The sequence below is a fragment of the Xiphias gladius genome, chromosome 1 (genome assembly GCF_016859285.1).
Source record: "Xiphias gladius isolate SHS-SW01 ecotype Sanya breed wild chromosome 1, ASM1685928v1, whole genome shotgun sequence".
Taxonomy (NCBI): Eukaryota; Metazoa; Chordata; class Actinopteri; order Istiophoriformes; family Xiphiidae; genus Xiphias; species Xiphias gladius.
In genome coordinates, this window is record NC_053400.1 from 27,524,047 (window position 1) to 27,547,495 (window position 23,449).

Sequence of the window (23,449 nt, forward strand, 5' to 3'; positions counted from 1 at the left end):
ATTTAATTTGTTCATGTAATGAAGTCTAGCACACATTTACATGCAGAGGCGTTACACTGCACATACAGCATGTTATTTAATTTCATCAAACAAAACTAGCCAATGTCACAACTAGGTCATAATCAAAGTGTATGCATGAACAAACTATCTACACTAAAAGACATCTGGTAACTTGAGGACCTTAAAGATAACTGTATCTTACCCCGAATATTGACAGTGAGGACTTTAAGGACACTGACCTCTAATCAATTCACAAAGAAAAGGCCAACTGGCTGGACATCCTCTTGATGTTCACCAACGAGTCTTGACACAGCTGGTTCTTCTGGTACTTTCTGCTTGCAGTTTCCTCAGCACCTACACATGACATAGGAGGAAATGGATTTCCACTATTGTAGCTCAATGTTATGTATGAAGGTACATAAACATGCATTCAATTCAGGAATTTTGTATGCATGACGTGCAAGAGCATGTACTGTTTGTGTGGGTATTTAAAAGAGCCCAACCAATACTTTATTTTTTTTCAGACCCAAACCAGTATCAATATTTAAGAGTTAAGACCTTTTTCATGATCAAGATACTGCGTGCATTGTGCAGGACATTTACAGCTGGAAAAATAAACTATTCAGAGCTCTCTGCTGGACAAACTATGTAATGGTGGTACTGTTAAAATACCTCAAACCTAGTCTGGTACTGCAGTTGCTTGTTACTTAATCCTAGTACCTCTCACATGGAGGGGAAGAATGGCAGGTTTGGGCCGAGCCTATCTCAGCATGCACTGAGTGAAAGTTAGGGAAAAAACATTGGACAGGTTGCTGATCACAGCTTCAGTTCAGGCAACTGGCAAGGTTTAAAGCATTAGTCACAGTTGCTGATCAGCTGATAATCATGCAGAAGAATGAATTCCTCAGTACTTAAGCAGGCTTTGCATTCTACACATGAAATCCCTTGACAGGCTAAATGTTTCTAGGGCTAAATTATGACTGATTGCTCCTGCATACTAAGCAGCTTTTCAATATAAACTTTTTCTGAGGGGAAAAAAAATAACCTTTATTTTATTTCACTTTGGCTAATTATAACCTTACATTAATGCTCCATAGACTTTGACACTGATGCACTATAAATTAAGATGAGGAAACAAATTCATATTTGTAATTGCAGCCATGATGAATTTATGGGCTTTCCAACAGCAGGGTCATTAATGTACAACCAATCAATCAGTGCAAATATGCAGAGAATGACATGGATACTTTACTCTGCAATCAATCTCAACAATGTATTTCTAGCGCCTGCTGAAAGAGGCTATTAAACTAAATAAGGTGCTAAGTCGCCAAATCAAAGAGAGCATATTGATTTTTTTTATGAAATGTGCTTATTGACAAAGCACTTAAATTAGATATTGTTGAAATTAAACCAGCTGGGCTCCCTTCTGTAATTGCATGGCTCACTGCAGTTTTACAATACTTTAAGAGAAAATTGACAGAGAGAGGGTCAAGAATAAGACAATGTGAACAGTCTGAAACATCAACATCTTACATTAAAAAACAATCCAGTCAGAAAGTTAAATGAGTCAAAGCACCACTCATTTTAACTGAAATTAATCCCAAATCAATATCAGAAACTTTATGTTCATACACATTTTTGCTATTTTTATTCTTAAGTGTCTTCTCTCTACAGGTAAAGGAAAGATCTGAAGAACATCCTGTAACTACATTTTGCCTATACAATCTATATTTTATAAGATTTGAGAAAAAAAAATTCAATTTTATTTAAATATTTCAGACATAATTATGCTCTGATGACACAAAGGGAGGATTGTATTTGTTTGTGTGTTACCCGCCTTCATCTTAAAGATGGCACATTGTACAGAGCCAGAGTGAAAATGAAGTAGCAGTCTTAAATCAGTATTCCCTGTATTTACCTATTACTGTATAGGTTTACTGATGTTTTTTTGAGGCAGGTGTGATGCAGGCAGATGGTGAGAATTAGAAAATGAGAGTCAATGGCACCCAAGCTCATTCTTCCCAGAGCTTATCCTGCACCACTACAGCCATCTAGGCATTTTCTTGGCAACATTCCATTCTAGGTATCTCCTCTCTGTGAACATCTGGATATAGCCTTGGTACTGCGTGAAGAAGAATCTCAGTTCAGCTGGAATTAAAATTGGATGGTCAGGAGTAACGTAGTAGGACCACCACACAGGCACTTCTGTTTGCTTTCCACTAAACACTGAGAAGTCAAAAGGGCTGATTGTCGATGTGCCTATAGCTTTCTCAACATAAAATCTCTTCAATAACTATCAAAATCAATTTCTTAGATAATCTGAACATGTGTCAAGCCTCAAATTGGGGAAAAAACAAAAAAACAAAAACGAACAAACGAAAAAAAACTAGTAGCCTATTGGTGCACAGTGGTGTTATTTTTCAGCACACTTTTGTTTCCTGGAAATATAAAAATAAGTGTCACAAACATATTTGGCTTTCTCTGCATGTTTTATAGTAGAGGAACTCCACCTTGTCTCAAAAAAAAGGTTTCCACTTTCATCAGACTAAATTGTGACAACTTTATAAAAAATAATATTAAGCTCATAGAGCTTCATGGGAAAGGAGCAGTGGCGCTGCATTGCACAGCAAAGGTCACATAATTAGTGAGGTGACTGTTTAGACCATCATCTAGTATCAACATTGATAAAGTGACAAAAGTGGGAAACCCTGCATACAGACAGATCTTTTACAACAACTTTTAAATGACAGTGATTTTTATTTTGGTCAGTTTTACTGTATTTTTATTTAATTGTGACAATATATCTAAAATAGGTTTTGGTCTGGCCTTTTTTTTTTTTTTTTTTAATTCAAAAAATTCCTTATCTCCTAAACTGTTTATCTAAAAATGGGTGTTGCAAAAAAACACACAAAGAAAAAGCAGCTGAAAGACTATGTTTAAGGTATTCTGATATTTACTTGAAAATCTGATATTTTTTAATGTTCTCATATTTTATCACAAATGAGCACCTTGGCCATTGTATAAGCTACTTCTACTTATTTGTTAGTATAATAAAAGAAACTGCAATAACATCAGACTGGATGACGAAGAGCTTATTTCAAGAGATTTTTTTTATTTTAAATCTCGAAGAAGTTAAACTAGGGCAAAGTATGAGTTAAAGAAATCATCTCTTAAGGATGTATAATCAAGGGTAGTTAAAGCCAAGCTGCACTCTAGCTCATCTTCAAGGTGGCTTAGCATGTCGCTCTCCAAGCTTAGCACCGCACTGACACTATTTTCATAGCCTTTACATATTGTCCCATTCAAATGACCTCTCTTTAGCAAGGGGCTGACATCTTGAATATGAATCATGAACATCAACTTTATGGCTCTCTCCTGTGAATATATTTTGAACATTAGGATGAGAATAGTTCTTTTACGGCAGCTTGACTGAGAATGATATTAGGTCATTAATAATTTTAGTCGCTCCTCATTTGCTGCCATCCTGACACAAGCAGTTATCTATCAGGACTTGTAGTTGGGGTAAAAGAGAGAGATAGAGACCCATCTGTTGGGCATTCATAATACATATATTTTCTCTGGGGAGTCAATGGCTGGCCAAACATTGAATGATTGCACCACTGATGCCACCATGGTGCCAAATATCATTGACCATCTGATGCCCAGAGCAATATCCAAGAATTCTGAGTCTGCAAAGTGAAGAGCTCAATTTATTGAGATTTCTGCTTGCAAGTTGGAGTGAACTGCTTAAATGTGATCACTTCTTATCAAACATTTCATCAACTCTGCCTTTGCGCATGCAGGCAGACACGAATAGATTCAATCTGTCACCGGATAGGAGTAAAAAAGACAAGGTGTCTCTTTTCAGGCTAATTTACATTATGTATGTTATATACAAAAGGTTAAACAACAAATGCACCTTTGAAAAAGTAATTGAAACTCTTGCTTATTAACTATTCATAATGACCTGTCAAAATTGAAAATCTGGAGTACATCTTAATATGGGTTGCAATGGAAAAATATAATGCTTCTACATTATTACTGGTCTAATTAAATCAAAAAGGACTATGGATTGGCCAAAAATTAAGACATTGCCAATACAAAGATCTTTACTTCAATCCCCCAAAAAGCCAAGCCCCAATCATTGCTTTATAAACCTCTCAATGTGATTCATTTTTTCTTTTTTTTTTTTTTAACCAGAGTTTAATTAATGAGCACACTTTAAAACTTTAAAACCTGAGGGCCCAAGCTAATCACCAATGCTTGGCATATTCTCCCAAAGCACTGGCCCCATGCCAACCTCTCCCAACTCTCAAAACATTAGGGTAATTTTCACACTGGATTTAGTGAACAAAAAGGGTTTTCATTGGGCCTGCATCACATGCTGAGAGATGTGTTGTGGCTGTCACAAGTGTTCAGGGATATAGACAGTAAATTCTGATGTTATTTAGTGGTGCTTTGCATACATTTAGGGGCTCTGCCTCTCCCTTTTTGTGCCTGTGAAAAAAATGCAGATCTGTTGCACAGCTTACACCCAGATTGGGTGCAGCTGTTCACCCGCTGTTTGCTCTGTTCTTTTCCATGCAAAAACTATTCTTGATTTATGAATTCCTGAAAAAAAAAAAACTACACACTTCCACACTACCTGTAGCATCATAAATTAGCTACCCTTTAATAAACATATACTCTAAGCTACTTTTTGCATTAAGTCATTGGACCACAGTAATGTCAGCATTAGAGTGACACAATTAAAGGCTGAGGCAACAACAACAAACAGGCTCTGGGGAGGCAGATGGAGTCATTGCGCAAGTGCAGTACAAAACAGAGAAACTGGAAAACCAAAGCGTGACTGGGAGCCTCTCCTGCTTTGCACTCCAACTCTAAACTGAAGAAAACAGGATGAGAGGATAAGACTTTGAGTGGGAGGCAGCAAAGGCAAGAGTAAGCCAAGATGAAAGTAAATAAGAGTTTAGAAGTTTTTGGAAGATGAGTAAATACCCTAGTGCCTGTCAAGCGTCTGTGTTGCTCTCTGTAGTGAACTCTGCTTTCATGCTTGTAGGGAAAAGCTGGTGATGGAAAGACTATACCATCAGATTCCCGCAATAAGCCACAGAATGAGCAAATAAATATACACACACAACAGCAATAAAGCTGTTAAGGCACATGAATTATTCATCATCACATTAAGTATGTAAAAATGCTGCAATTGTAAACTTACAGCCACCAAAGTAGCATCCATATGAGACTTCACCACTGATATTTCATCGTGACTACTAACCCAAAGGTGAAGTTCATCATGTAATGTTCGGTTTAATCTTTATCTTTATAGAATGGAGTAGGTCTGCAACTCACGATAACATGCATTACCAATTAATCTGCACATTCATTGCATAACCAATTAATTGTTTAGTCTACGAAATGACAAAAAAAAGTTTAAAATTTAAAAAAAACAAAAACAAAAAAACAAACAAAAGGCCATTATAATTCTGCAGAAACCAACGTGACATCTTGAAATAGCTTCTTTTGTCCAACCAACATTCCAAAAACTAAAACACATTCAATTAACAATAATATAAAGCATGGAAAGACAGCAAATCTGCATATTTTAAAAACTGGAACCAGTGAGTATGTTTCGTTTTTGCTTGAAAAATGAATTAAATTATTAATTATCAAAATAGTTGCCAATTTATTTCCTGCTGACCATCTAATCAATTAATTGCTTCAGCTCTAAAATGGAGCAGATCCGCCTAAACTGAATGTCATACATTTTTAAATGATCGAAAGAAACAAACTAGTATTTCCTGACTTTCTCTACTTCAAATTAAAATAGAAAATAAAGAAAGAACCATATCAAGGAAAACATATTTTGTCTTTGAAAGGACAGAGGATGGTCACTATTGCAGACCAAGTACAGAAAGACAAATGACATGAGAACATTCCCTTTCGGCCCCTGGTTTATCTGACGAACAGCTCTGAACTTGTTAGTAGCACAGACACCTCGGTGTGAGCTCGGAGAAAGAAGAGGGCTGTGCCTCAGCTGCCTTTCATATGAAGACAAGACTTGCATCTCAGAACCTTGTTAGTTCTCTGAAAAGGCCACTGACTAGTTTGGAATATTAAGCAGCTCATGCTGTCGGAAATCAAAAGGATTTTGGAAGAAAGTGAGAAGCTTCAAAAAGGCTTTGATGGTATATATCGCTCAATCTCCAGAAGATATGACGGAATGGAAAAATAAAGACAGGAGAACAAAGGGCTTCTGAGAGAGGAGGGCGGTGGAGGTTTTCTTCTCCGCTCAAAATTCTGCATATGCATATATCATTATTCCTCAATCAGAGAGACTTGCTCTTAAAATGTCACGACTTCTGACTGAAAAGACAGAGAGCGCGAGAGAGACAGAAATAGAAAAAGGGAGGAAAATGGGACACCAAAATGTTTCAGGTCATTGATCATAACAGGCACACTCAAGTAAGGCAAACTCAGTTGTCTCACTGCCAGTAATGTCCAAATGCAGACCACATTTACAGCATTAATAAGTTACATGTTCGTGCTACTCTGTGCTATAATGCATAACACCACTGCTTCTTTATTCGGTATAGAAAAGGAAGCAACTGTATGTAGAGAAAACCAAATGTATTGAAATTTTTGATGACACAAGATTCATATTCTGTTTCCAGTCTTTCCTCTGAGGGGCGGGGAACAGTAATGAGGGTATGACAATGGAAAGATACTGTTTTGCTGTGAGAATAGGAGGGGATGAAAGCAGGAAGCAGATTAGAAATCCTTGCCATGATTTCTATATAGGAGAGGAAGTGAGTCATTCAATTTTCTCTAGAGGAATTTTAAAGTCAGGTTCCTAATGAAATGATTATATCACCAGAGGTATTTGTAGGAATACTTACAGGGACAACTAGAATACCGCCTCGGGTTGTATGCCTCTGCCAACCAGTTGAGTGGCAGTTTACATCAATGTCTGTCAAGACTCATAAAATATGTGTAGTGAAGACTTTGAAGGTATTTAATAAAAAATGGATTAAGTGTATTTTATCATAATTAGCTTATGAATTCTTGAGATATGGCCAAAAACATGTTTTGTGAGTTCACATTGACCTTGACCTTTGATCACCAAAATCTAATCAGTTCATTCTTGGGTCCAAGTTGACAATTGTGCCAAATGTAATGAAATTCCATCCAGGCGTTCCTGATGTATTGCTACCACAAGAATGGGACAGATGTGAGGTCACAGTAAACTTGACCTTTGACCACTAAAATCTAAATCAGTTCATCCTTGAATCCAAAGAAACATTTGATCCAAATTTAAAAAAAAATCCCCCCCAAGGCCTTCTCGTGATCATGAAAATGGGATGGACAGACGCATGTATTGAAGGACGTACGAGCGGACGACCCAAAAACATTATGCCTCTGGCTATGGCAGTCGCCAGTGCAAAGGCATAACAAGATCTAGCTGAAAGGTTTTTAAAGACATGTTGATTTAATGCAGCACTCCTGTTGCAGTGAGAAAATTAACCATCACTTAGATTTAGCCTGATAACATGTCTTGCAATATGTCCTTCCTTATACCACAGAAACAAAAAAGGTTGCTTCCCTTGAAGGAGGCTTTAATCTAGTGTTTGTTTATAATAGAGACTCAGACTTTCCATTTTCAACTTGAGAAAAAAGGTCAAGACATAGAGTCACAGTAGAGATAATCAAGACAGAGTCTGCTGTTAGACTTAATATGTAAAGCACCTTGTCTCACCAAGCTAAAGAATTCACCAGAAATGTCAAGAGTCTGTAGGCCATCCAGCAACAAAGTTGAACATGTCTGGTAATGGAATGAAGAGCTGTTCAGAGGGAAAGGTAAAGCCTTGAGATGCTGTAAAAAAAAAAAAAAAAAAATGGCTCTATCTGTCTGACCTTGTCTTTGCTATATTCTGCAAGGTTACCTATAAGGAAGCTTTCCACACAAATTATTACTCCAGTCAGGGCGGCAGTGTCCTGCCAATCTTCGGGTTTCTCTCTTCCCTGTAATTGGTCTTGGATAAATCTCTTCAACCTCTCTTTATAGCTCTTAGGCCACTTCCTTCCCTTTCACTTTATCCTTACATGATGTGTGTTTCTGTGGTCACACAGAAATATATTAAGGGAATTAAGGCTGTCATACTACTGTTTGCTTGTAATTTTGGTGATTCAGGAATACAATCTTCTTCTAGTTATACAAATTGTACAAGGCCATGCCAATTCTTTGACAATGTTCACAAGTCTGTCAGCTTGTAAGTCAAGAATGTCCATGTGGCTTGGCTTTGACCATGACAGAAGTCTCTTTCTATCTGTGTGTATGTTAACACACTGATTAGTTACCTTTAATGTAATAATACATAATAATTGTAAAATGTGAGCCAAACTGGTAAAAATAGATGACGGGCCAGGTGGACTAAAACTCTGTAGGTCCATGAGTAAAATTCTGCGTACGTTCAAATGACAGAAGTACGCATATATATTCGTTTTCATCAGATTTATAAAGCTGTGCATAGGCATGTTTCTGTTTTATCAATGTCAGTCATGGTGGAACTAGTTGCATGTTTGGGGGCCAGATTTCTTGTCCCACTTTTAACCATAATCAGATGTAGAAACGGTCTTAATCACGTTTGCACATCAATAGTTTGCCTGCTCAACCAATCTTTTAATAAATGAAAAGAACAGCAAAATAAGTAGTGCAAGTTTAGCAGTTGTGTCAGATTAGCAAGGTTCTTTAACATTGCCAGAGCAGCTGTCATTACCAGGCCCCAAAGAACGTGCTGGACTGTGGAGCAATTTTGGCACGGGAACCAAACCACGTTACGACAACTTCCACGTTCATCACGTGATGCACACTGGCCCAAAAAACATTTTTCCCATACACAATCACCTTCTCCTTAATACATCCATGGTCATTGCGCATGAATCGGGCTATTTATAGCACCTGTATAATCATTAAATCATCATGTCTAGCCTTAAACCGTTATATGCAGTGGTATTTCAGTCAAACAACAAAAGGTAATCAATGACTTACTTTACAGTGCTTATATCAAAAAAATACTTTCCAAAGTGCCTATAATTAAAATATAATTATTTCCACTTATCATTTCACCAGCGGCTTGCTCTTGAAAACTGTGTACGCATTGTCTGAAGTATGTGCGAGTTATCCACATTCTCAAGGCAAATGCTCTTTTCACATATAATAGTTAATGTGCCGGAAATGGCGCATGCAAGATTTCTGTGTGTATTCATCATTTGTACATCTGGGGCCTGGTACATCTCAGTTGAGTGAAAGTGACACTGACACATTTCAGACAAGTTAGTGCTAGCCAAATAATAGTGTTCTGCATTGTGTGATTTTATTTTGGATTTCAGAGGAGAGACCTAAGGCTGTCTGAAATTACTCCGTATTTATTAAAGAGTGCACTATATACACTCATGTCATTTTATTTGAGCGTCTGAATTATAAGTGTGAAAATTATGCAGTACAAAGTTGCATCAAAAATTCTCACAGTCCAACAAAAAACAATTGTGCACACTGCCTTCTGCAATCCCACAATGCAATGCATTGATTTTTATAGATGTGAACATTACAGTAACGCAACAGTACACCTGTCACTAATTATGCAAAACGATGATTCATGAGTGTCCGAAATCTCTATTTTACTGCTCACTTCGGAGAACGCTACTGAGTGTATATTATATGTGGAGTAGGTACAGATAAACAGCCTTTTGCTGCATGCCTGCCTTTACTGCATTCACTACCTGAAGACAGAAACCGGCCTCTGTAGTTGCAAATGATGCTAAACCAAAGAATTGAACCCAAAGGTCCTTTTAAAAAAAAAAAGAAAAGGAAAAAAAAGCTTAATTTCAATTTGAACTGTGCTTGATTGTTTTTTTCTTGTTTATAGATACCTATATCTATGAAAACCCATCTTTATGTACAGTGTTATTCCATTATATGTCATCCCGCACAAACAAGGCTATTCTCCTTGTTGGACAATCACAGTCTCTTTTACATTAGATGGATAAAGTGGGTTGAAGATATGACATTGAGATAGCAATGATCCATCAAATCTGTCACTGCTGTCAGAGCTGAGCTGAATGGCAAATGTGCTACTCGGCTATTGGTGTGGGTATGTAGTAGGTATGGGCAGTGACAAGCAATGGAGACATGCCTGTACTTTGATGGTAAAGCAAACCCTATTTATTCAGCTACACTTCTTCGATATGTGGAGAAGACAAATTCACCCCTGATTCTGCAGTCAGCATTCCCAGGGCTTATTGACTTCAGAAGTATTCATAATTACAAGGCAGATGTCAAAAAAATATAAAATAAAAAACAGGAATCATAAAACTCTTGCGGAAATAAATAATTGTTAACAACTCATATTATCTCCTAGCTTGACAAGTATAAATGGGAAAATAGAGGTGTTATATGCTATCTGACAGAAATTATTCACGCATAACACTTCTACTTGTGGCTTCTACTTGAAGGATGGGCTGAATCATAAGTTATCAGAGAAACAAGCTGAGCAAATCTTGGCGGCAGCTCGGCTCACAGCCCCTCCAGGTTGATTTGCAACTGCTTTATTCATTGTTTTTAACCGGTTTTAATCACCTGGTTCTCTTACGGATAATTTGGCTCCTGGAAAAAACCTCCTGAACTATTAACAGTGAAGAAATCCTAACTGAGAGATGTTAACTGCAATGATAGCAATGGTGGTGAGGACAACAACTTCTGAGCCACCGCTACTTCACAATTTCAAAAAGCTCTCATTTTTGTTATTGTTTTGATTGACAGGCCCCATAGCGGCAGAAAATAAAATATTTTGCGTTGAAGGAAACCGATTAAGAGATTTACAGCTTTTTACCAATCATCTGCTAAGACAAGCAGAATAACCATTTAATAACTCACTGAATATTTGATACTTGTGATGGGCATCCATTGGCAATTTAGACTTACCAGTTCACCTAACCTGCAGGTCTTTGGACTGTGGGAGAAAACTGGAGCACCCAAAGGAAACGCATTGATGGGGAAAACAGGCAAACTCCACACACAGAGGCCAGCAGATTTAAATCTTGTTGTGAAGCAACAGTGCACACCACTGAGCTACTGTACTACCTGTCATGTTGCCATTCTAATTTTGTGGTAATATTTGAACAAAGTTGTCTTTAATTGACTGGTCAACTCCAACTTAAATCTTCTTTGACCTGCCAGATTGAGCAGAAGCTCATTAGCAGAGAGGCTGCTGATATTTTTCTCTGTAAGGAACATTAAAAAGTCAAATACTTAGCGCAGGCTACGTTTTTGGCCAAATAGTAACGTAAGCAGTCATTTTAGCTCAACGCCATAATTAACCAGACATGATGCAATAGTTATAGGGAACAAAGCTCTTCTATTTTTCTATACACTAATCTTTTTATTAACAGTGTCTTCTCATGCATATGAATCCAATTTTGCACCCTGGTCTTGTGCCTGGTCCTTATGGTGGCATTAACAACAGGTAATATAATCTCAAATATTCAAAATGAGCATTATATCATTAAAACATTCAAACAACTTACATTATTGAAAATATCTATTAACATGCAAAGAACCAAAAAAGGCACCGTTGTAATGAATAATTTCAATGATGGTTCTATTAAATTTACTTATTTCAGTTGGCTACAGTGCATTCAGAAAGTATTCTATAGTATTCTATACTATACTAAAATTTTTTAAATTATTTTTTTCCTTGATCAATCTACACTCAATAGCCAATAATGACAAAGTGAAAACAGAATAAACAAATTTTTTGCGATTGGGTTCAAATCAGGGCTCTGGATGAGCCACTCAATGGCATTTACAGAGTTGCCCCTAGGCTACCCCTGCATTGTCTTGCCCGTATGTTAAGGGTCATTGTCCTGTTGGAAAGTAAACCTTCAGACTAGTCTGAGGTTATGAGCGCTCTGGACCAGGTTGGCATTAAGGATATCTCTGGACCTTGCTCCATTCAGCTTTCCCTCAACCCTGACCACTCTGTCTCTGCAGCTGAAAAACACCCCCACAGCATGATGCTGCCACTACCATGCTTCACCATTGGGATGGTATTGGGCAGGTGATGAGCAGTTCCTCCACACGTGATGCTTAGAATTGAGGCTAAACTTGGTTTCCAAACCCGGTTTCATCAGACCAGAGAATCTTGTTTCTCACAGTGAGAGTCTTTTAAAGTGCTTTTTTTCAAACTCCAAGCAGGCTTTCATTTGCCTTTCACTAAGGAGAGGCTTCTGTCTGGCCACTCTGCCATATAGCCCAGATAAGTGGAATGCTGCAGTGATGGTTGTCATTCTAGAAGTTTTTTCCGATCTCGAAACAGAGTCTCTGGAGCTCAGCGGGAATGACCATTGCGTTCTTGATCACCTCTCTTACCAAAGCCTCTCTCCCCCGATTGCTGAGTTTGGTTGGGCACCCACTTCTAGGAAGAGTCCTTTTTGTTCCAAACTTCTTCCATTTAATAATTTTGGGGATCACTGTGCTCTTGGAAACCTGTTTTGTAGCCTTCCCCAATTCTATATCTTGACACAATCCTGTCTCTGGCCTCTGCAAGCAGTTCATTCAACCTCATGGCGTGGTTTTGGTCTGATATGCATTGTCAGCTTTGAGACCTTTTATAGACATGTGTATATCTCTGCAAATCATGTCTAACCAATTGAATTTACCACAGGTGGACTCCAATCAAGGTCTAGAAACATCTCAACGATGATCAAGAGTAATGGGAGGCACCTTAGCTCAATTTCAATTGTAATAGCAAAGGGTCTGAATACTTACATCAATGTGATATTTCTGTTTTCCTTTTTAATAAAATTTGCAAAAATTTCTAAAATTCTGTTTTCTCTTTGTCATTATGGCGTACTGAGTGTAGATTGATGAAAAAAATGATTTTACCATATGGCTGTAAAATAACTTTATAATTACTTTCTGAATGCACTGTATATGAATTGAAATGGCTGACAGATTGGGTAGCTTTAAGGTGAATCAAATGACAAATTGGGACTATTTTGACCCCAGGTAGTTTAACTTCATCTCAAGCACTTGGATACCACCAAGAGTCCAGACATGAGGCTACAAGTGCTGATGAAGCAGGTGCACTGGCTGCAAAAAAAACACTGCTGGGGTATCCTCCTAGCTTAGTATGTTCAAGCAATCCAATAAAGACTTAACAGGTCTCTGAGGCCAAGGTCGAGCCTCCCACCTCAAAAGAAGGAAAACTTAATTTGCAAGCCTAATCAAGTGTGAATGTCACAAAGCCAAAGCAAATGAAGGTCGAGGAAGGCTAATTTTGTTCAGAGAAAATGAGGCCGTGTCAGAGTCTCCCAGTTTTGCATTATTGGAAAGTGTGAAGTTGGAAAGATGGATATTAAAACAATCAATAAAGACATCCTTTACCCACATTGGGTAGTAAGAGCAGATGGCTCTTATGAGAGTGAGTGCAAAATGGCAGTCCAGGGACATTTCACTACAGAAGCTTCATGCACTTAGCCCTTCAATTATCAAGCTGGAAGGAAAAGAACTCATTCAGTAATACATTATCATATGTATGCTTAAATTAGTGTTCTTACCAACTACTTTCCTGCTTTGACAAAAGGACAGAATAAACAAATAAATAAATCATGGTACAGTACAACACACACTTTGTAGATCCTGCTAGGGAGCAGGGCCAAAGCAGGACCGTGACCGCCCTCAAATGAGCTGTGCTAACATCTTGGTCGCCAGCTCTAATATGCAAATGTTCAGTAATTTTGTAGCTCCTACATGAAGCAGGAGTCACTGTTTTGAGACTTTTACTCCTCTGTTCTCAAATATTTTCTCAATCAAAAGATTCCAAAAATTTGTGAAAAATACCGATCATAACTTCAGAGTCCAAAGTGGTGGGTTTAACTACTTGCTTTTTCTGACCAAGAGTCAAAAATGCAAAGCTATTCTGTTTACTATCATGTAGAACAAAGGAAAAACAGCCAATCTTCACATATGAGAAGCTGGAATCAGATAATGTTTGGCATTTTAGCTTGACAAATGGCTCAAAAAATAAAACTAAGTATCAAAATTGTCTTCCAATTTGCAGTTTAATTTAGTTCCAGCTTTATGATAAACTTCAATTCACTAAAAATTAATAAAAACACAACCCTTCTTGCGCCTGCTTCTTCATAAAAAGCCTTCCAAGTATGAAGTCCTTGCTTCATGTCTTGTCAATTTTTGTTCCTTGTGATATTTTAGTGTAATTTGATTCTTTCTTGTGAATATTATGCACAAAATACCGTTACTTCGATTAGCTAATTCAGGAGGCTACTTTCTGAATTACCTTTGGTCTGCCCAGATATATGTATATACTGTGTATATAGTTTTGCCAGAGTCCATGTTTTCCAAATCTCTACAGCAGAGGTAGTGAGTGCGAAGTTAGCATGATCCACAGTCACAATGGCTGCAACCTTCAGAATAATATTCCAGTAGAAAAATACAGGAATTTTACTTTGAATACATAATGAATTCGAAAGCAGCAGAAAAAAACAACAAAAAAAACAAAACAAAACTGAAAAGTCAATACACACCACTCCATTGGCACAAACACCAACAGCCAAAGACAGGGTAGACAAACATGCTGTTTGTGTAGTAGGTGCCAAGTTAGGTGTTTTAATCTCAGTTCCATTATGGACAGCAATTGTTTGGAAAAGTGAATGACAAGAGAAGTCTGTAGTGAGTTTTTAAAAAAAAAAAAAAAAAAATGGAGTGAGAAGCATTTGGTATCACAAAAGGGGCGTTATTAACTTTGGTTGCACAGAATATAAGCTGAGAGACAACACAGTGGCATCTCTATTCACCGCCATTCAATAGACACTTGCAAGTCAGACTGCTGCAAGACAATTCTGGCTAAGAAAACCAGCACTACATTATTGGCTTAAATGTGTGGTTAACCCATGTGTATGAAGGGGAAGGGCAGTGGTGTTCTTGGGTTTGGGTACTGATACCATGACAGATAGTACAGAAGGCAAAGGCACAAGAAATCCACACATGATCATGAGCCAGCTAACCAGAGCATCTCACTCCCTGTAGGGGGGTACAATTCCTTGGAAAGCCTGTCTGGACCCACCAGCTCTTAATCCTGGCTACATCCACATTACAAAATCAGTGTTAGACACATTTTTCTGAAAGACTTGTTCAATGAAAGCCAAAAAGTTTAGCGAATAATGAGATGGGAGCATATCTGTTGTCTGCGTGCCTTAGGGCATCTGGGGCCACTTTCTTTTGTTGTATGGGGCAGTGGGTGCTTAGCACTGAGGAGGGGTATAGAGGAGGGTGCCTGGGGGAGGGTTATGGCTCCAAAGTATGCAGACATAAGCTGTCTGCATGTTGCCTTTGAAGCAGGCCATGGTTAGTTGTACTGTGGGGGTCACAGGGCCAGGGTTTAGAACAGCAGTGTCCCACAGAGAGCCTGGACTCATCCAACCCCCTAAACCCACTGCCAATATTTAACAAATAATGAAGGCTAGAAAAACAAGAAACATGGGGACTAAATGCTAACAATAGCAGCCATTATGAAGGGCTTGTTGGGTTGTGAACTTTTGAGTCTTCAGAAATTTAAAATAGAATTTACTGTAAAGAAACAAAGGTCTGCTGATAGTCATGAAGTTTATTATAATAGTTTTGTAATACCTATTAACACAAGAAGGCACCCAAAATTTGTTAAGTCAATTGACCACATGCAATATTTGTAACGGCAAAGCAACTGTCTTTAAAAACATGAGGACATTCTGGGAGGGTGCTGACAATATCCTTACTCGGTCATCAAACTGTTACTTGCTACAGTTAGGAAGAAAAAAAAAAAAAAAAAAAAAAAAAAAATCTCTTCAAGCCCTGTAACCCACTTACACAAGGGTAGACACTATACCATTGACACCTGCAGTCCAATACCAAGACCATACTGTGTGATATCAGCAGGATAATCACATGACCCGACAAATGTGGGGAGTCGGAAACAGAAATGAGTAGTTGGAGCTCATTTTATCACATGTAGTGTGTCATAGTGGAAGACAAATGGAGCAGCATCTGGACACCTCATGATGCCTCTACAGAAAACGCTAGCATGTCCAAGCTTTTTGCCCTCTTCCGCCTGATTCGATAAATTCTACACAATGTTTCATGACGTTGGCCGAAAAGAGTACAAAGCACCAAGCAGCTTCCATGTACGAATGTAAATATGTCAAAGCAAAAAAGAAGGATGTTGGTTTTGTCAGGTGGGAAAGTGAGATCAGTCCCTGGCAACTCTTTCCCGGTCATCAATCGAAAAGTCGTGAAAGATGGCAAGCTATGATTGGTCAGTCCATTGCATAGTCTGCCAAGTCACGTTAAGAATTTATTATTGATCGCTTAATCTGACACAGTGAGCATTTCGAGAAAAAAAAAATATATTGTTTAATCTGATTACTGAATTTTTGCAAAACCAAACATGAACTTCAAAGGAGACAATCCTCCACCTGCCCACTAACTAACACTGATGTTAGTTAGACAGTTATCAGGGGCACTGTAACAATCCTAATGACTAGCAGTCTCATGCAGCTACAGCAGTGGTGCAGACACAAAGTAAGTATCAGACATCATTTGGGCAAGCTGAAGGAATATAGTATAACAAACTGGCAGCAGCAACTTACAATCCCCAATAGCTCTTATCTATTCTTTGAAATAGGTGCTATTTTGGTGGCAAGCAACTTAAATACAACAACACATACATGGCCACATTCTTCTTTTCTTTTCCACTTCAGTTGCTTTTGCTGCATTTCCTCAACACATTAAACATTTGCTTTGTAGGATTAGTGAGGCTATGTGCCATGAATTACATTTAATATAGCCCTTTATTCACAATGGAAGGACCAATGTTGAGAGAGAAATAGGAAGTTCACACCGAGTAAGTCCAAGTTGTGAGTGTTTAAGTGCCCAGTGAGAGAGAAAACATCAAACAATTCTTATTATAGGGTCTTAATAGTACAGACAATGACAGTGTGGGCTCTCAAAGACAGTAGAACAACTTGCATAGAGTCCTGGTTGAAATTATTGGTAGCCCTGGATTTTAGGTAAAGAATTCTTATCATCTTTCTAAATGCAAATTAACCAATTTTGTATAAATCGGAATATTAAATAAAATGTCCAAAATTACTGAACAACAACAAACAACAACAAAAACAAAAATGCTTTCATATAGTGAAATAAAAAATAAAGACATAAAATGTACACAACACAATTATTGGCATCCTTTTGATGAATTTAAATTAGTTCCTCAAACAAAACAAACAAATAAAACCCACTTTTGCTTAATTTTCAGTGTTCACATGACCTGAATTAACCAATGAATGATGGTTTTACTGCACAAACAGAGGCTGATTGTTTCCAGTTTCTTTTTAACATCTGTGAAGAAAATAGAGCTGTCTGAGAACATGAAAAATGTTAAATATAACAATTCCAAAGGCCACAAGGCAATCCCCAAAGATCTTGAAATCCCAGTTCCAACATTCGTAATGTTAAAGAACAGCTTCCAGGACGTGGTGCTACGAAGAAACTCAATGAGAGAAGTCTGTGAAAATTGATGCGGATTGTGGAAAAAAAAAAAAAAAAAACACCACACAAGACATCTAGAGAGCTTCAGGCTGACCTGGATTAATCTGGTGTGGTGGATTCAGCCTGTACCATACGCAGCACATTAAACCCAGTAGGGCTCCATGAGCGAAGGCCAAGGAGGACAGCAGTTGAAGGAAAGGCACAAAAAGGCAAGACTAATGTTTGCAAAAACTTTAACAGATAAGCCACAGTCTTTCTATGGACAGATGAAACCAAAGTATAGCTATTTGGAAAAGCAGTGCATCAGTTTGTTTATAGGTGATGAAATGACCCCCATAAAGGAAAAGAACACCCTACCTACAATAAACATGATGGAGGTTTTATGATGCAGTGGGGCTGCTTTGCTGCCTCGCTGCTTCTGGTACTGGAGGCAATGAATATATCAAAAGGAATTATGAAATCAGAAGAACATTACCAAGGCATTTTAGAGTGAAATGTGTTACCCACTGTCAGAAAACTAGGCTTCAGGCGAAGGTCTTGGGTCTTTCAGCAGGACAACGACCCAAAACACACATCCAGCAGCAAAGGAAGGGTTGAAAAGGAAAAGACCTAAATCCCACTGAAAACCTTTGGAGAGAGAAGGAATCTGCCATTGCAAAAAAGATGCCAATGGATAGCAATCGAAGAATGGCAGAAACTGCCAGCAGACAGGCGCAGGAAGCTTCTAGATGGCTACAAGAAACATTTAGAAGACGTCATTGTTGCCAAAAGGTTCTGCAACTAAATATCAGTGAAGGGTGCCAATAATTGTGTCTGGGGTACATTTTGTGTTTCTATTATTTCACTATAATGCAAGTCTTGTCTTTTTATTTTCTTTTGTTCAGTAACCGTCCACATTTTATTCAAATATTTTATTCATACAAAATTGGTTAGTTTGCATTTATTAGAGGATAGTCTAACTTCTGTACTTAAAATTCAGGGGTGTCAACCAGGACTGTATAACACTTTTTCCCCTTTACTTTGGAATTTAGATTTAAACAATTAAGATGTGCATTTGACTTAAATTATATACTATATTACTTTTTCTGCATTGGAGCTATTTTATTTTTCTATAAGATAAAAGAATGGAATAGCCAATCATGCTTTTCAAATTATATTTTCACAAACATTTTAGCTGTTTTTAAATCCATTTGGAAAGAGAATACATCACTTCCTGCTGCAAATATCCTATAGATGACAATTTTCCTCATCTGACTGGCTACTAAAAACTTTGGGGTACCCCTTGCACAGGTCATCAGGAGGACTAAATAGCCCCAGATGGGTCAGCCCCTGCTAAGGAAAAACAGTTACACACAGGTCCTTTGCGTAAAATGGGTATAAAGCTAGCCAGTTTTACTAATATTCAACATCCAGTGAGCAGGCTAGACTAAAAAAACCACAAGTGAATCATGGCAGTAAGGGGGCTCGAAGAGCCAACATGCACAAGGATGACAGTCTGACTGCTTCCATGCTGAAAGTGGGTTTTGAGGAACAGGAAAAAACTGATAATTTAAAGATGATTTTCTGGTCAAACATCCGCAAGAAAAGGAGCAACAACAGTACAAACAGCCCGGCTCTGATAATCTCTCTTCTGCCGCTAGGTGTGGGCAATATGGATGCAATCTTATGCTGGATATATGTGATTTATAGCAACATTTTGTATATCAGGTTATACAGTCTATAGGAATTTTCTGGAAATTCAAATGAAAAAACTAACAAGATGGAAATGTCTGTTTTTGGTTAATCCTGTAGATGAAGTACCTGATAAATCAAGGTAGTCATCAAACTGATGCAAACATCCCCTACGCCTAGTACTGGAATAAAGTAGTTCTGCTTGCTGATTTGCAAAAGTGCCTAGAATGGCCTAACACAAAGATATTAAAGGAATAGCTTCTTTGGTAGAAACTTTATAGTAAAATCTGTAATGGCTTGCAAAATCTCGATTGTCTCATGGTATGATATTTTTTGCCACATAACAATCTCAGTAAACCTCTCCCAGCGTGCAGGAGGTACAGGTGAATTGAGTAAAAAACCATTTACAAGCCAGCTGAATTTTTATGTTTATTAAACGTTACCTACTAAAGATCCCAGTCGACGTCCTCAGTAACCTTGGATTAAGGGGAATCTGGTGGTGGAGATTTCGATGGAGGCTCTGTAACGTTAGGTCGACTTGAATGTTGAGAGGAAGATTGTTGTGGTCCGTTCTTCTTGCAGTCGTACATGGATCAACTTTCTGCTCCTAAATTTATTCCATGCACATTCGAGTGCTTCATCAAATTTGATGCGATTCCGGTCTTGGCAGCAATGTCCTTTTTGCATACATTGCTTCGAGCCTAATAAAATAGGGCCACACTTTTGATCTCAGACATTTTTACACCTACTGTACAACTCACACTGTAATCAAGCCTCTCAAAATACCACACACACAATCTCTGGCCATTTCTCCTGCGTGCCTCTGTGATGTGTTTGTGTAACGTTACATTAGACAGCCAATCACTAGCATTATTAGATCTTGGTACAAACATTCTGATTGCTTATGGTTCACTGACACTGATGAGATTTACGGCACTATGCGATACTTGATAGTATCTAAGTAATTCAGTTGGTGCCATAAAAGTATCAAAGTTCTGTACCCAGCACTAGCATACAAATCTCAAAAGTTCATAGACTTAAAACTGAAAGCTGAGGACATCACATAACAATAAAAAGAAGGATAATGTAAGATATTTTAATGTCCTCTGCTTATAATTTGGCAGCATTATCTCTTTTTGGGCTGCCAGTTGAAAAACAGATGGGAAAGCTTCAAGAGTGTGAGGAAAATAAGCCTCACATAGACCTTTTCTTTAAAGCTTGATTAGGATGATAAACACACTCCAAAAAAAAGACTTGTAAACACAGATGGAAATAAATATTACATTTGCTTTCTATCTTCACATGAGAAAAAAAAGTTATCATCATCATCCAAAATGTATAATTAGTCGATAATAACAGACACAAAATTGCAGTTTAAAAAAAAAAAAAAAAAAAGGTTTGTAGCACAATTTGAAATCTACAAAATAGAAAATAAGGATGAAGAACGTACTCGCTTGCATCTTATCACACTGGTAGTTGCTAGAGCCAAGCACAAAATATGATAAGAATTACTAAATTGTTCCCATCAGCTGAAATCAATTGTTGCTCCGATGACACGTTTTAATCTAAGTGTCAAACAGTGACCAATGTTTTAGAAATTCAAGCTACTGGCAGACGATTGTCATGCCCACTTTAAAGTATGATCTTTTTCCTGTGGATTCTTGTTGAGACAGACATGTTTAGACTTGGCAAAAAAGAAAAAAAAACCTTTAGCATAACAATGTAATAATAGGAAATGATATTCTTTCATAGACAACTGCATACTTCAAAGAGCAGGTAGATCAAAGACTAGCAATGGTCTCAGGTTTAAGAATAGTAATTACTATGGTGTAAACAGCAAAGACCTGGACACACTACAAGCTGCATATCTGGTTTCCACTTTGGTCCCACTTTGCAGTACAAATACCACAGAAAAAAGAAGAAAAAAAAAAGAAGAAAAAGAAAAAAAAGAGTAGAGCTCAATATAAAACACAGTTACCATTTGACAGCTCTCTGTCCTGTGGTCCTCAATGTTTAAAACAACCCACGCATTTGAAACAAGAAGAGAGAACTTTAGCCACAAGGACACTTGACTGTTTCATGCAGGTTGTTGAAATGTGCTGATTAAGGGCACTCATCAGAGAAGAGGCTGAAATGGCTGTTGAAGGACATACATCAACATTAAATCTGGAAATCTGGAATTACTGGAAATGGGGGAATATGGGTTTAAGACTACAATTGTAACATGTTTAAAACCACAGAGCCATGGGAATTTGTTAAAAGTGAGCTAATAGATTCTGCCAAGACACCAGAATCTATTAACAAAACAGCAACATGCTCAGAGATCAGAGCTGCATCTACAGGTCTTTGACTTAGTGTCCATATGAGCGTAAACATAATATGTATGTGAAAACTGTATGTATATGAAAGTCGCACATAAAGCCAAAATGTCAGAGGCACATTCATCAACTCTTTATCTGGGAGATGCTGTAAAACTAAACTGAAGTCATGCGTGTCTTAAAACACAAACATAAAATCGAAATAGGCAGTAATTGAATAATATAATTAAGTACATGGAACAGAATGTAGTGTAAAGGAGGATTAAAAACATCATCATGCTGTATGGTGTTTTCTGCTGGATGAGGTACATTTTAGATCACTGCAGAAAATGGCCTTAATACATCTAAGAGGGACAGAGAGCTGCTGATCACCACCAGTGATTAAAGGATTACTTTGTCAGGTGCTAAGATTTATGGATTTCAAAGCTCTCTGAGTCTAAACTTGTTGTTGGTATTTTAAGTATCGCTTAGAACCTCCTCTCTTCCTAATGAAGTATTATAACTTTATCTATTCCACAGGGTTCTAATTCAGTACATTTACAAAATCTTGTAGTATGATATAGTGTATTCTAGTGTTCATTTTGTTAATGAAAACTATGGCTAAATTTGTTTGTCAGCGACATTTTTTTCCATGACTAAGAAGAGATGATGATAAGACAGCACCATTGCATTAAACACTAACTGTGACTATATCAACATGCAATTGTTGTTGAAAAAAGACGAGACTAAAATGAATGTTAGAAAATAAAACCTTACCAAAAATCTCTCTATATTTAAATTGACCAAAAAAAATAAATAAATGAGATAAAATTAAATAGGGCGTTTTTTTCCAAACAATAACATCATCTAAATGTCCTTTGAATGACTGCGCTGCACATTTCTTTTCCTGCGCGCTTGGAACATCTTTCTGCTGATTCTGCACACCAGCTGTACACCAGCGCACCCATAAACACACTGCCAACAGTGCTAGACTGGAACTAGCTATGATCGGATAACATACAGTGAAGGGAAAAGAAGATGAACGCATGAAAATGGGTTGATATTTGGACCCACTTTAAAAATAATGCCGCCGAGAGAAAAAGTGAGTGTGTAGTATTGTCAGGAGGGAAGCCCTGCGGCTACAAAATGACTGGGAAGAAAACACCAAAAACCCAGAGAGACATCTGAAGGCGCGCTACACAGATATTGAGGTCACCTAACGTCAAGATGTTAAGGAGCGTTACTTTATTTAGCCATATTAAGCCAACTACTAAAGGCAGTGGTTTAACATTATCTATTAGCATCTCACAACGCCGTCTGCATTTAGTCCCACTGAAAGTCAGTAGCCCAGTCGGCTACGTTGGCTAACCTTTTCCTTAAGACAAGTTAGTTTATTTTGGTGTGTTAAACATGCTATACATGTTAAAGCACGCAAAATGTAATTGCATTACACATTTCAGGTATTTTTTTAATTTTGAATGGGTCCCTGATAACTAAATGTAGTCTATTTGCGACATCTACTGGTTAATTAAATGCACAGCATATAATGTAGGAGATGTTTTCGGCTTGACTAAAGTCTTTTGGGCTTCAGTGGTAGTAATTAGCTGTCTAGTACTTAGCTTGCCTTGTGTGCAAAGAGGTTCAAGATATTTCCCTTAAAAAAAAAAAAATGTATTTAAATGGTAGTGTACAACCTATTATAACGACTTGTTTTATTTACACATAAGGGTAGGATTTATTGCAGGGCTGCTGTACAATGTTCATTTTTATTTGCGAAGGGTTCTCTTTTTTCTGGTTACTTTCTGATTGACTCATTCAGAATTAATTTTTAAAATCAGTTGGACGGAACCTTTTTGAAAGCAGTTTGCTGAAGTTCGGC

General features: G+C 37.7%; 1 protein-coding gene across 2 annotated transcripts in view; it reads right to left on the reverse strand.

Moving 5' to 3' along the window:
* Window positions 1–23,449, reverse strand: part of glceb (glucuronic acid epimerase b) — a 52,906-nt gene that overhangs the window by 24,847 nt on the left and 4,610 nt on the right. The window contains exon 2 of one of the 2 annotated variants that reach the window (XM_040140588.1): window positions 240–354. The exons of the other annotated variant lie outside the window; for it this stretch is intronic. The gene's annotated coding sequence lies outside the window, so the exon portion shown is untranslated. The remainder of the gene's footprint in view (window positions 1–239; window positions 355–23,449) is intronic. 2 annotated transcript variants of the gene reach the window in all.